The sequence below is a fragment of the Channa argus genome, unplaced genomic scaffold, assembly GCF_033026475.1.
Source record: "Channa argus isolate prfri unplaced genomic scaffold, Channa argus male v1.0 Contig009, whole genome shotgun sequence".
Classification (NCBI taxonomy): domain Eukaryota; kingdom Metazoa; phylum Chordata; class Actinopteri; order Anabantiformes; family Channidae; genus Channa; species Channa argus.
In genome coordinates, this window is record NW_027125228.1 from 903,684 (window position 1) to 917,053 (window position 13,370).

The following is a 13,370-nucleotide window of genomic DNA, read 5'->3' on the forward strand; positions in this document are numbered from 1 at the left end:
AAGTGTCATGCATTCTGCTTCTCCAGCGTTTTTGAGAGCTGTTGATGATGTCAAATGCAGCTTATGGCCACACTGCTCTCTAAGCGCCCGATCCCGTCCGATCTCGGCAGCCAAATAGGGCCGGGCCTTGTTAGTACTTGGTAGGAAGACCGCCTGGGAATACCAGGTGCTGTAAGCTTCTTTGCTTGGGTTTACGGGCAGCACAAGCTGGTGTTACTGCCTATTTATTCATAGAAATTGTTCTATATTTTCATCAAATTTTGTTCTTTCATTGCTGTTTTGCTACTTTATTGGTTTGCCAACCATCGTGCTTCATTACTAGTAGACCATGTTACGGTCCTGGCCATATGTGTTGTTTTTATTTTCTTGTTCTTATAGGTGCCCTGCCTGATTGTCTGGATTGGGGGGCAGTACAGGAAGCTGATTGGTCCATCCTACACTTCCTGGAGTTTTAAAAGTACGGTTCCCAACAGCTAGCGAGGCTCTTTCTGGCATCAGCACCTGTTTGCTGTTCTTGGTTTCCAAACCTTATTTAGCATTTTTGAATTGTTAGGTTTTGTGCCGTGGTTTTGTTTATAAATTGTATATTTTGTAAATAGTATTAAATCTGTAGGGGTGGACTGCCATTTTTCTTTTGATTGTTTTCTCTTGTTTTCACATTAGGGAGTTAGGGTTAGCGACTGTCTTTTGGTTTGTTTCTTTCTATCAGGCTAGCTAGCACTTTCTGTGGGAAATGGCTTATTTTGTTTATTATGTTGGCCTTGGTTCGCCCTGAGTTGTAGTGTCATGTTTTGTTTGACACTTTCTTTCGTTTAAAATAAATATCATTCTGTTGGAACATCTCAATCCTGGATTTTGGTTTGGGGATCGGAGAGGGAACATGCAAATTTATCTTTGTATGTTTCACCCTGACCCCCTAGACAGGGGCGTAACAGACCAGTACAGTTATAGTACTTTGTACTTTGCCACATTTATCTTCTTCTTAGCAAGTGTCATGCATTCTGCTTCTCTAGCGTTTTTAAGAGCTGTTGATGATGTCAAATGCATGTTACGGCCACACCGCTCTCTAAGCGTCCGATCTCGGCAGCCAAATAGGGCCGGGCCTGGTTAGTACTTGGTAGGAAGACCGCCTGGGAATACCAGGTGCTGTAAGCTTTTTTGCTTGGGTTTACGGGCAGCTCAAGCTGGTGTTACTGCCTATTTATTCATAGAAATTGTTCTATATTTTCATCAAATTTTGTTCTTTCATTGCTGTTTTGCTACTTTATTGGTTTGTCAACCATCGTGCTTCATTACTAGTAGACCATGTTACGGTCCTGGCCATATGTGTTGTTTTTATTTTCTTGTTCTTATAGGTGCCCTGCCTGATTGGCCGGATTTGGGGGAAGTACAGGAAGCTGATTGGTCCATCCTACACTTCCTGGAGTTTTAAAAGTACGGTTCCCAACAGCTAGCGAGGCTCTTTCTGGCAGCAGCACCTGTTTGCTGTTCTTGGTTTCCAAATCTTATTTAGCATTTTTGAATTGTTAGGTTTTGTGCCGTGGTTTTGTTTATAAATTGTATATTTTGTAAATAGTATTAAATCTGTAGGGGTGGACTGCCATTTTCTTTTGATTGTTTTCTCTTGTTTTCACATTAGGGAGTTAGGGTTAGCGACTATCTTTTGGTTTGTTTATTTCTATCAGGCTAGCTAGCACTTTCTGTGGGAAATGGCTTATTTTGTTTATTATGTTGGCCTTGGTTCGCCCTGAGTTGTAGTGTCATGTTTTGTTTGACACTTTCTTTCGTTTAAAATAAATATCATTCTGTTGGAACATCTCAATCCTGGATTTTGGTTTGAGGATCGGAGAGGGAACATGCAAATTTATCTTTGTATGTTTCACCCTGACCCCCTAGACAGGGGCGTAACAGACCAGTACAGTTATAGTACTTTGTACTTTGCCACATTTATCTTCTTCTTAGCAAGTGTCATGCATTCTGCTTCTCTAGCGTTTTTAAGAGCTGTTGATAATGTCAAATGCAGCTTACGGCCACACCGCTCTCTAAGCGCCCGATCTCGTCCGATCTCGGCAGCCAAATAGAGCCGGGCCTGGTTAGTACTTGGTAGGAAGACCGCCTGGGAATACCAGGTGCTGTAAGCTTTTTTGCTTGGGTTTACGGGCAGCTCAAGCTGGTGTTACTGCCTATTTATTCATAGAAATTGTTCTATATTTTCATCAAATTTTGTTCTTTCATTGCTGTTTTGCTACTTTATTGGTTTGTCAACCATCGTGCTTCATTACTAGTAGACCATGTTACGGTCATGGCCATATGTGTTGTTTTTATTTTCTTGTTCTTATAGGTGCCCTGCCTGATTGGCCGGATTTGGGGGAAGTACAGGAAGCTGATTGGTCCATCCTACACTTCCTGGAGTTTTAAAAGTACGGTTCCCAACAGCTAGCGAGGCTCTTTCTGGCAGCAGCACCTGTTTGCTGTTCTTAGTTTCCAAATCTTATTTAGCATTTTTGAATTGTTAGGTTTTGTGCCGTGGTTTTGTTTATAAATTGTATATTTTGTAAATAGTATTAAATCTGTAGGGGTGGACTGCCATTTTCTTTGGACTGTTTTCACATTAGGGAGTTAGGGTTAGCGACTATCTTTTGGTTTGTTTATTTCTATCAGGCTAGCTAGCACTTTCTGTGGGAAATGGCTTATTTTGTTTATTATGTTGGCCTTGGTTCGCCCTGAGTTGTAGTGTCATGTTTTGTTTGACACTTTCTTTCGTTTAAAATAAATATCATTCTGTTGGAACATCTCGATTCTGGATTTTGGTTTGGGGATCGGAGAGGGAACATGCTAATTTATCTTTGTATGTTGCACCCTGACCCCCTAGACAGGGGCGTAACAGACCAGTACAGTTATAGTACTTTGTACTTTGCCACATTTATCTTCTTCTTAGCAAGTGTCATGCATTCTGCTTCTCCAGCGTTTTTAAGAGCTGTTGATGATGTCAAATGCAGCTTACGGCCACACCGCTCTCTGAGCGCCCGATCTCGTCCGATCTCGGCAGCCAAATAGGGCCGGACCTGGTTAGTACTTGGTAGGAAGACCGCCTGGGAATACCAGGTGCTGTAAGCTTTTTTGCTTGGGTTTACGGGCAGCACAAGCTGGTGTTACTGCCTATTTATTCATAAAAATTGTTCTATATTTTCATCAAATTTTGTTCTTTCATTGCTGTTTTGCTACTTTATTGGTTTGTCAACCATCGTGCTTCATTACTAGTAGACCATGTTACGGTCCTGGCCATATGTGTTGTTTTTATTTTCTTGTTCTTATAGGTGCCCTGCCTGATTGGCTGGATTGGGGGGCAGTACAGGAAGCTGATTGGTCCATCCTACACTTCCTGGAGTTTTAAAAGTATGGTTCCCAACAGCTAGCGAGGCTCTTTCTGGCATCAGCACCTGTTTGCTGTTCTTGGTTTCCAAACCTTATTTAGCATTTTTGAATTGTTAGGTTTTGTGCCGTGGTTTTGTTTATAAATTGTATATTTTGTAAATAGTATTAAATCTGTAGGGGTGGACTGCCATTTTTCTTTTGATTGTTTTCTCTTGTTTTCACATTAGGGAGTTAGGGTTAGCGACTGTCTTTTGGTTTGTTTCTTTCTATCAGGCTAGCTAGCACTTTCTGTGGGAAATGGCTTATTTTGTTTATTATGTTTGCCTTGGTTCGCCCTGAGTTGTAGTGTCATGTTTTGTTTGACACTTTCTTTCGTTTAAAATAAATATCATTCTGTTGGAACATCTCAATCCTGGATTTTGGTTTGGGGATCGGAGAGGGAACATGCAAATTTATCTTTGTATGTTTCACCCTGACCCCCTAGACAGGGGCGTAACAGACCAGTACAGTTATAGTACTTTGTACTTTGCCACATTTATCTTCTTCTTAGCAAGTGTCATGCATTCTGCTTCTCTAGCATTTTTAAGAGCTGTTGATGATGTCAAATGCATGTTACGGCCACACCGCTCTCTAAGCGCCCGATCTCGTCAGCCAAATAGGGCCGGGCCTGGTTAGTACTTGGTAGGAAGACCGCCTGGGAATACCAGGTGCTGTAAGCTTTTTTGCTTGGGTTTACGGGCAGCTCAAGCTGGTGTTACTGCCTATTTATTCATAGAAATTGTTCTATATTTTCATCAAATTTTGTTCTTTCATTGCTGTTTTGCTACTTTATTGGTTTGTCAACCATCGTGCTTCATTACTAGTAGACCATGTTACGGTCCTGGCCATATGTGTTGTTTTTATTTTCTTGTTCTTATAGGTGCCCTGCCTGATTGGCCGGATTTGGGGGAAGTACAGGAAGCTGATTGGTCCATCCTACACTTCCTGGAGTTTTAAAAGTACGGTTCCCAACAGCTAGCGAGGCTCTTTCTGGCAGCAGCACCTGTTTGCTGTTCTTGGTTTCCAAATCTTATTTAGCATTTTTGAATTGTTAGGTTTTGTGCCGTGGTTTTGTTTATAAATTGTATATTTTGTAAATAGTATTAAATCTGTAGGGGTGGACTGCCATTTTCTTTTGATTGTTTTCTCTTGTTTTCACATTAGGGAGTTAGGGTTAGCGACTATCTTTTGGTTTGTTTATTTCTATCAGGCTAGCTAGCACTTTCTGTGGGAAATGGCTTATTTTGTTTATTATGTTGGCCTTGGTTCGCCCTGAGTTGTAGTGTCATGTTTTGTTTGACACTTTCTTTCGTTTAAAATAAATATCATTCTGTTGGAACATCTCAATCCTGGATTTTGGTTTGAGGATCGGAGAGGGAACATGCAAATTTATCTTTGTATGTTTCACCCTGACCCCCTATACAGGGGCGTAACAGACCAGTACAGTTATAGTACTTTGTACTTTGCCACATTTATCTTCTTCTTAGCAAGTGTCATGCATTCTGCTTCTCTAGCGTTTTTAAGAGCTGTTGATGATGTCAAATGCATGTTACGGCCACACCGCTCTCTAAGCGCCCGATCTCGTCCGATCTCGGCAGCCAAATAGGGCCGGGCCTGGTTAGTACTTGGTAGGAAGACCGCCTGGGAATACCAGGTGCTGTAAGCTTTTTTGCTTGGGTTTACGGGCAGCTCAAGCTGGTGTTACTGCCTATTTATTCATAGAAATTGTTCTATATTTTCATCAAATTTTGTTCTTTCATTGCTGTTTTGCTACTTTATTGGTTTGTCAACCATCGTGCTTCATTACTAGTAGACCATGTTACGGTCCTGGCCATATGTGTTGTTTTTATTTTCTTGTTCTTATAGGTGCCCTGCCTGATTGGCCGGATTTGGGGGAAGTACAGGAAGCTGATTGGTCCATCCTACACTTCCTGGAGTTTTAAAAGTACGGTTCCCAACAGCTAGCGAGGCTCTTTCTGGCAGCAGCACCTGTTTGCTGTTCTTGGTTTCCAAATCTTATTTAGCATTTTTGAATCGTTAGGTTTTGTGCCGTGGTTTTGTTTATAAATTGTATATTTTGTAAATAGTATTAAATCTGTAGGGGTGGACTGCCATTTTCTTTTGATTGTTTTCTCTTGTTTTCACATTAGGGAGTTAGGGTTAGCGACTATCTTTTGGTTTGTTTCTTTCTATCAGGCTAGCTAGCACTTTCTGTGGGAAATGGCTTATTTTGTTTATTATGTTGGCCTTGGTTCGCCCTGAGTTGTAGTGTCATGTTTTGTTTGACACTTTCTTTCGTTTAAAATAAATATCATTCTGTTGGAACATCTCAATCCTGGATTTTGGTTTGGGGATCGGAGAGGGAACATGCAAATTTATCTTTGTATGTTTCACCCTGACCCCCTAGACAGGGGCGTAACAGACCAGTACAGTTATAGTACTTTGTACTTTGCCACATTTATCTTCTTCTTAGCAAGTGTCATGCATTCTGCTTCTCTAGCGTTTTTAAGAGCTGTTGATGATGTCAAATGCATGTTACGGCCACACCGCTCTCTAAGCGCCCGATCTCGTCCGATCTCGGCAGCCAAATAGGGCCGGGCCTGGTTAGTACTTGGTAGGAAGACCGCCTGGGAATACCAGGTGCTGTAAGCTTTTTTGCTTGGGTTTACGGGCAGCTCAAGCTGGTGTTACTGCCTATTTATTCATAGAAATTGTTCTATATTTTCATCAAATTTTGTTCTTTCATTGCTGTTTTGCTACTTTATTGGTTTGTCAACCATCGTGCTTCATTACTAGTAGACCATGTTACGGTCCTGGCCATATGTGTTGTTTTTATTTTCTTGTTCTTATAGGTGCCCTGCCTGATTGGCCGGATTTGGGGGAAGTACAGGAAGCTGATTGGTCCATCCTACACTTCCTGGAGTTTTAAAAGTACGGTTCCCAACAGCTAGCGAGGCTCTTTCTGGCAGCAGCACCTGTTTGCTGTTCTTGGTTTCCAAATCTTATTTAGCATTTTTGAATTGTTAGGTTTTGTGCCGTGGTTTTGTTTATAAATTGTATATTTTGTAAATAGTATTAAATCTGTAGGGGTGGACTGCCATTTTCTTTTGATTGTTTTCTCTTGTTTTCACATTAGGGAGTTAGGGTTAGCGACTATCTTTTGGTTTGTTTATTTCTATCAGGCTAGCTAGCACTTTCTGTGGGAAATGGCTTATTTTGTTTATTATGTTGGCCTTGGTTCGCCCTGAGTTGTAGTGTCATGTTTTGTTTGACACTTTCTTTCGTTTAAAATAAATATCATTCTGTTGGAACATCTCAATCCTGGATTTTGGTTTGAGGATCGGAGAGGGAACATGCAAATTTATCTTTGTATGTTTCACCCTGACCCCCTATACAGGGGCGTAACAGACCAGTACAGTTATAGTACTTTGTACTTTGCCACATTTATCTTCTTCTTAGCAAGTGTCATGCATTCTGCTTCTCTAGCGTTTTTAAGAGCTGTTGATGATGTCAAATGCATGTTACGGCCACACCGCTCTCCAAGCGCCCGATCTCGTCCGATCTCGGCAGCCAAATAGGGCCGGGCCTGGTTAGTACTTGGTAGGAAGACCGCCTGGGAATACCAGGTGCTGTAAGCTTTTTTGCTTGGGTTTACGGGCAGCTCAAGCTGGTGTTACTGCCTATTTATTCATAGAAATTGTTCTATATTTTCATCAAATTTTGTTCTTTCATTGCTGTTTTGCTACTTTATTGGTTTGTCAACCATCGTGCTTCATTACTAGTAGACCATGTTACGGTCCTGGCCATATGTGTTGTTTTTATTTTCTTGTTCTTATAGGTGCCCTGCCTGATTGGCCGGATTTGGGGGAAGTACAGGAAGCTGATTGGTCCATCCTACACTTCCTGGAGTTTTAAAAGTACGGTTCCCAACAGCTAGCGAGGCTCTTTCTGGCAGCAGCACCTGTTTGCTGTTCTTGGTTTCCAAATCTTATTTAGCATTTTTGAATCGTTAGGTTTTGTGCCGTGGTTTTGTTTATAAATTGTATATTTTGTAAATAGTATTAAATCTGTAGGGGTGAACTGCCATTTTCTTTGGACTGTTTTCACATTAGGGAGTTAGGGTTAGCGACTGTCTTTTGGTTTGTTTATTTCTATCAGGCTAGCTAGCACTCTCTGTGGGAAATGGCTTATTTTGTTTATTATGTTGGCCTTGGTTCGCCCTGAGTTGTAGTGTCATGTTTTGTTTGACACTTTCTTTCGTTTAAAATAAATATCATTCTGTTGGAACATCTCGATCCTGGATTTTGGTTTGGGGATCGGAGAGGGAACATGCTAATTTATCTTTGTATGTGGCACCCTGACCCCCTAGACAGGGGCGTAACAGACCAGTACAGTTATAGTACTTTGTACTTTGCCATATTTATCTTCTTCTTAGCAAGTGTCATGCATTCTGCTTCTCCAGCGTTTTTAAGAGCTGTTGATGATGTCAAATGCAGCTTACGGCCACACCGCTCTCTAAGCGCCCGATCTCGTCCGATCTCGGCAGCCAAATAGAGCCGGGCCTGGTTAGTACTTGGTAGGAAGACCGCCTGGGAATACCAGGTGCTGTAAGCTTTTTTGCTTGGGTTTACGGGCAGCACAAGCTGGTGTTACTGCCTATTTATTCGTAGAAATTGTTCTATATTTTCATCAAATTTTGTTCTTTCATTGCTGTTTTGCTACTTTATTGGTTTGCCAACCATCGTGCTTCATTACTAGTAGACCATGTTACGGTCCTGGCCATATGTGTTGTTTTTATTTTCTTGTTCTTATAGGTGCCCTGCCTGATTGGCCGGATTGGGGGGCAGTACAGGAAGCTGATTGGTCCATCCTACACTTCCTGGAGTTTTAAAAGTACGGTTCCCAACAGCTAGCGAGGCTCTTTCTGGCATCAGCACCTGTTTGCTGTTCTTGGTTTCCAAACCTTATTTAGCATTTTTGAATTGTTAGGTTTTGTGCCGTGGTTTTGTTTATAAATTGTATATTTTGTAAATAGTATTAAATCTGTAGGGGTGAACTGCCATTTTCTTTGGACTGTTTTCACATTAGGGAGTTAGGGTTAGCGACTGTCTTTTGGTTTGTTTATTTCTATCAGGCTAGCTAGCACTCTCTGTGGGAAATGGCTTATTTTGTTTATTATGTTGGCCTTGGTTCGCCCTGAGTTGTAGTGTCATGTTTTGTTTGACACTTTCTTTCGTTTAAAATAAATATCATTCTGTTGGAACATCTCGATCCTGGATTTTGGTTTGGGGATCGGAGAGGGAACATGCTAATTTATCTTTGTATGTGGCACCCTGACCCCCTAGACAGGGGCGTAACAGACCAGTACAGTTATAGTACTTTGTACTTTGCCACATTTATCTTCTTCTTAGCAAGTGTCATGCATTCTGCTTCTCCAGCGTTTTTAAGAGCTGTTGATGATGTCAAATGCAGCTTACGGCCACACCGCTCTCTAAGCGCCCGATCTCGTCCGATCTCGGCAGCCAAATAGAGCCGGGCCTGGTTAGTACTTGGTAGGAAGACCGCCTGGGAATACCAGGTGCTGTAAGCTTTTTTGCTTGGGTTTACGGGCAGCACAAGCTGGTGTTACTGCCTATTTATTCGTAGAAATTGTTCTATATTTTCATCAAATTTTGTTCTTTCATTGCTGTTTTGCTACTTTATTGGTTTGCCAACCATCGTGCTTCATTACTAGTAGACCATGTTACGGTCCTGGCCATATGTGTTGTTTTTATTTTCTTGTTCTTATAGGTGCCCTGCCTGATTGGCCGGATTGGGGGGCAGTACAGGAAGCTGATTGGTCCATCCTACACTTCCTGGAGTTTTAAAAGTACGGTTCCCAACAGCTAGCGAGGCTCTTTCTGGCATCAGCACCTGTTTGCTGTTCTTGGTTTCCAAACCTTATTTAGCATTTTTGAATTGTTAGGTTTTGTGCCGTGGTTTTGTTTATAAATTGTATATTTTGTAAATAGTATTAAATCTGTAGGGGTGAACTGCCATTTTCTTTGGACTGTTTTCACATTAGGGAGTTAGGGTTAGCGACTGTCTTTTGGTTTGTTTATTTCTATCAGGCTAGCTAGCACTCTCTGTGGGAAATGGCTTATTTTGTTTATTATGTTGGCCTTGGTTCGCCCTGAGTTGTAGTGTCATGTTTTGTTTGACACTTTCTTTCGTTTAAAATAAATATCATTCTGTTGGAACATCTCGATCCTGGATTTTGGTTTGGGGATCGGAGAGGGAACATGCTAATTTATCTTTGTATGTGGCACCCTGACCCCCTAGACAGGGGCGTAACAGACCAGTACAGTTATAGTACTTTGTACTTTGCCACATTTATCTTCTTCTTAGCAAGTGTCATGCATTCTGCTTCTCCAGCGTTTTTAAGAGCTGTTGATGATGTCAAATGCAGCTTACGGCCACACCGCTCTCTAAGCGCCCGATCTCGTCCGATCTCGGCAGCCAAATAGAGCCGGGCCTGGTTAGTACTTGGTAGGAAGACCGCCTGGGAATACCAGGTGCTGTAAGCTTTTTTGCTTGGGTTTACGGGCAGCACAAGCTGGTGTTACTGCCTATTTATTCATAGAAATTGTTCTATATTTTCATCAAATTTTGTTCTTTCATTGCTGTTTTGCTACTTTATTGGTTTGTCAACCATCGTGCTTCATTACTAATAGACCATGTTACGGTCCTGGCCATATGTGTTGTTTTTATTTTCTTGTTCTTATAGGTGCCCTGCCTGATTGGCCGGATTGGGGGGCAGTACCGGAAGCTGAGTGGTCCATCCTACACTTCCTGGAGTTTTAAAAGTACGGTTCCCAACAGCTAGCGAGGCTCTTTCTGGCATCAGCACCTGTTTGCTGTTCTTGGTTTCCAAACCTTATTTAGTATTTCTGAATAGTTAGGTTTTGTGCCGTGGTTTTGTTTATAAATTGTATATTTTGTAAATAGTATTAAATCTGTAGGGGTGGACTGCCATTTTCTTTTGATTGTTTTCTCTTGTTTTCACATTAGGGAGTTAGGGTTAGCGACTGTCTTTTGGTTTGTTTATTTCTATCAGGCTAGCTAGCACTTTCTGTGGGAAATGGCTTATTTTGTTTATTATGTTGGCCTTGGTTCGCCCTGAGTTGTAGTGTCATGTTTTGTTTGACACTTTCTTTCGTTTAAAATAAATATCATTCTGTTGGAACATCTCGATCCTGGATTTTGGTTTGGGGATCGGAGAGGGAACATGCTAATTTATCTTTGTATGTTGCACCCTGACCCCCTAGACAGAGGCGTAACAGACCAGTACAGTTATAGTACTTTGTACTTTGCCACATTTATCTTCTTCTTAGCAAGGGTCATGCATTCTGCTTCTCCAGCGTTTTTGAGAGCTGTTGATGATGTCAAATGCAGCTTACGGCCACACTGCTCTCTAAGCGCCCGATCCCGTCCGATCTCGGCAGCCAAATAGGGCCGGGCCTTGTTAGTACTTGGTAGGAAGACCGCCTGGGAATACCAGGTGCTGTAAGCTTCTTTGCTTGGGTTTACGGGCAGCACAAGCTGGTGTTACTGCCTATTTATTCATAGAAATTGTTCTATATTTTCATCAAATTTTGTTCTTTCATTGCTGTTTTGCTACTTGATTGGTTTGTCAACCATCGTGCTTCATTACTAATAGACCATGTTACGGTCCTGGCCATATGTGTTGTTTTTATTTTCTTGTTCTTATAGGTGCCCTGCCTGATTGGCCGGATTGGGGGGCAGTACAGGAAGCTGATTGGTCCATCCTACACTTCCTGGAGTTTTAAAAGTACGGTTCCCAACAGCTAGCGAGGCTCTTTCTGGCATCAGCACCTGTTTGCTGTTCTTGGTTTCCAAACCTTATTTAGCATTTTTGAATTGTTAGGTTTTGTGCCGTGGTTTTGTTTATAAATTGTATATTTTGTAAATAGTATTAAATCTGTAGGGGTGAACTGCCATTTTCTTTGGACTGTTTTCACATTAGGGAGTTAGGGTTAGCGACTGTCTTTTGGTTTGTTTATTTCTATCAGGCTAGCTAGCACTTTCTGTGGGAAATGGCTTATTTTGTTTATTATGTTGGCCTTGGTTCGCCCTGAGTTGTAGTGTCATGTTTTGTTTGACACTTTCTTTCGTTTAAAATAAATATCATTCTGTTGGAACATCTCGATCCTGGATTTTGGTTTGGGGATCGGAGAGGGAACATGCTAATTTATCTTTGTATGTGGCACCCTGACCCCCTAGACAGGGGCGTAACAGACCAGTACAGTTATAGTACTTTGTACTTTGCCACATTTATCTTCTTCTTAGCAAGTGTCATGCATTCTGCTTCTCCAGCGTTTTTAAGAGCTGTTGATGATGTCAAATGCAGCTTACGGCCACACCGCTCTCTAAGCGCCCGATCTCGTCCGATCTCGGCAGCCAAATAGAGCCGGGCCTGGTTAGTACTTGGTAGGAAGACCGCCTGGGAATACCAGGTGCTGTAAGCTTTTTTGCTTGGGTTTACGGGCAGCACAAGCTGGTGTTACTGCCTATTTATTCATAGAAATTGTTCTATATTTTCATCAAATTTTGTTCTTTCATTGCTGTTTTGCTACTTTATTGGTTTGTCAACCATCGTGCTTCATTACTAATAGACCATGTTACGGTCCTGGCCATATGTGTTGTTTTTATTTTCTTGTTCTTATAGGTGCCCTGCCTGATTGGCCGGATTGGGGGGCAGTACCGGAAGCTGAGTGGTCCATCCTACACTTCCTGGAGTTTTAAAAGTACGGTTCCCAACAGCTAGCGAGGCTCTTTCTGGCATCAGCACCTGTTTGCTGTTCTTGGTTTCCAAACCTTATTTAGTATTTCTGAATTGTTAGGTTTTGTGCCGTGGTTTTGTTTATAAATTGTATATTTTGTAAATAGTATTAAATCTGTAGGGGTGAACTACCATTTTCTTTGGACTGTTTTCACATTAGGGAGTTAGGGTTAGCGACTGTCTTTTGGTTTCTTTATTTCTATCAGGCTAGCTAGCACTTTCTGTGGGAAATGGCTTATTTTGTTTATTATGTTGGCCTTGGTTCGCCCTGAGTTGTAGTGTCATGTTTTGTTTGACACTTTCTTTCGTTTAAAATAAATATCATTCTGTTGGAACATCTCGATCCTGGATTTTGGTTTGGGGATCGGAGAGGGAACATGCTAATTTATCTTTGTATGTTGCACCCTGACCCCCTAGACAGGGGCGTAACAGACCAGTACAGTTATAGTACTTTGTACTTTGCCACATTTATCTTCTTCTTAGCAAGTGTCATGCATTCTGCTTCTCCAGCGTTTTTGAGAGCTGTTGATGATGTCAAATGCAGCTTATGGCCACACTGCTCTCTAAGCGCCCGATCCCGTCCGATCTCGGCAGCCAAATAGGGCCGGGCCTTGTTAGTACTTGGTAGGAAGACCGCCTGGGAATACCAGGTGCTGTAAGCTTCTTTGCTTGGGTTTACGGGCAGCACAAGCTGGTGTTACTGCCTATTTATTCATAGAAATTGTTCTATATTTTCATCAAATTTTGTTCTTTCATTGCTGTTTTGCTACTTTATTGGTTTGCCAACCATCGTGCTTCATTACTAGTAGACCATGTTACGGTCCTGGCCATATGTGTTGTTTTTATTTTCTTGTTCTTATAGGTGCCCTGCCTGATTGGCTGGATTGGGGGGCAGTACAGGAAGCTGATTGGTCCATCCTACACTTCCTGGAGTTTTAAAAGTACGGTTCCCAACAGCTAGCGAGGCTCTTTCTGGCATCAGCACCTGTTTGCTGTTCTTGGTTTCCAAACCTTATTTAGCATTTTTGAATTGTTAGGTTTTGTGCCGTGGTTTTGTTTATAAATTGTATATTTTGTAAATAGTATTAAATCTGTAGGGGTGGACTGCCATTTT

General features: G+C 41.7%; 12 pseudogenes; all 12 read left to right on the forward strand.

Annotated features, from left to right (window-relative positions):
• Positions 1-59: 59 nt before the first annotated feature.
• LOC137110684 (5S ribosomal RNA) lies at positions 60-178 on the forward strand (annotated as a pseudogene).
• A 1,844-nt stretch (positions 179-2,022) lies between these two features.
• On the forward strand, positions 2,023-2,141 carry LOC137111129 (5S ribosomal RNA; annotated as a pseudogene).
• Positions 2,142-2,998: 857 nt separating this feature from the next.
• LOC137110296 (5S ribosomal RNA) lies at positions 2,999-3,117 on the forward strand (annotated as a pseudogene).
• A 1,844-nt stretch (positions 3,118-4,961) lies between these two features.
• On the forward strand, positions 4,962-5,080 carry LOC137110484 (5S ribosomal RNA; annotated as a pseudogene).
• Positions 5,081-5,947: 867 nt separating this feature from the next.
• Positions 5,948-6,066, forward strand: LOC137110485 (5S ribosomal RNA; annotated as a pseudogene).
• Positions 6,067-6,933: 867 nt separating this feature from the next.
• LOC137110595 (5S ribosomal RNA) lies at positions 6,934-7,052 on the forward strand (annotated as a pseudogene).
• An 857-nt stretch (positions 7,053-7,909) lies between these two features.
• LOC137111130 (5S ribosomal RNA) lies at positions 7,910-8,028 on the forward strand (annotated as a pseudogene).
• An 857-nt stretch (positions 8,029-8,885) lies between these two features.
• Positions 8,886-9,004, forward strand: LOC137111131 (5S ribosomal RNA; annotated as a pseudogene).
• Positions 9,005-9,861: 857 nt separating this feature from the next.
• LOC137111132 (5S ribosomal RNA) lies at positions 9,862-9,980 on the forward strand (annotated as a pseudogene).
• Positions 9,981-10,847: 867 nt separating this feature from the next.
• On the forward strand, positions 10,848-10,966 carry LOC137110574 (5S ribosomal RNA; annotated as a pseudogene).
• Positions 10,967-11,823: 857 nt separating this feature from the next.
• LOC137111133 (5S ribosomal RNA) lies at positions 11,824-11,942 on the forward strand (annotated as a pseudogene).
• An 857-nt stretch (positions 11,943-12,799) lies between these two features.
• Positions 12,800-12,918, forward strand: LOC137110685 (5S ribosomal RNA; annotated as a pseudogene).
• Positions 12,919-13,370: the final 452 nt, after the last annotated feature.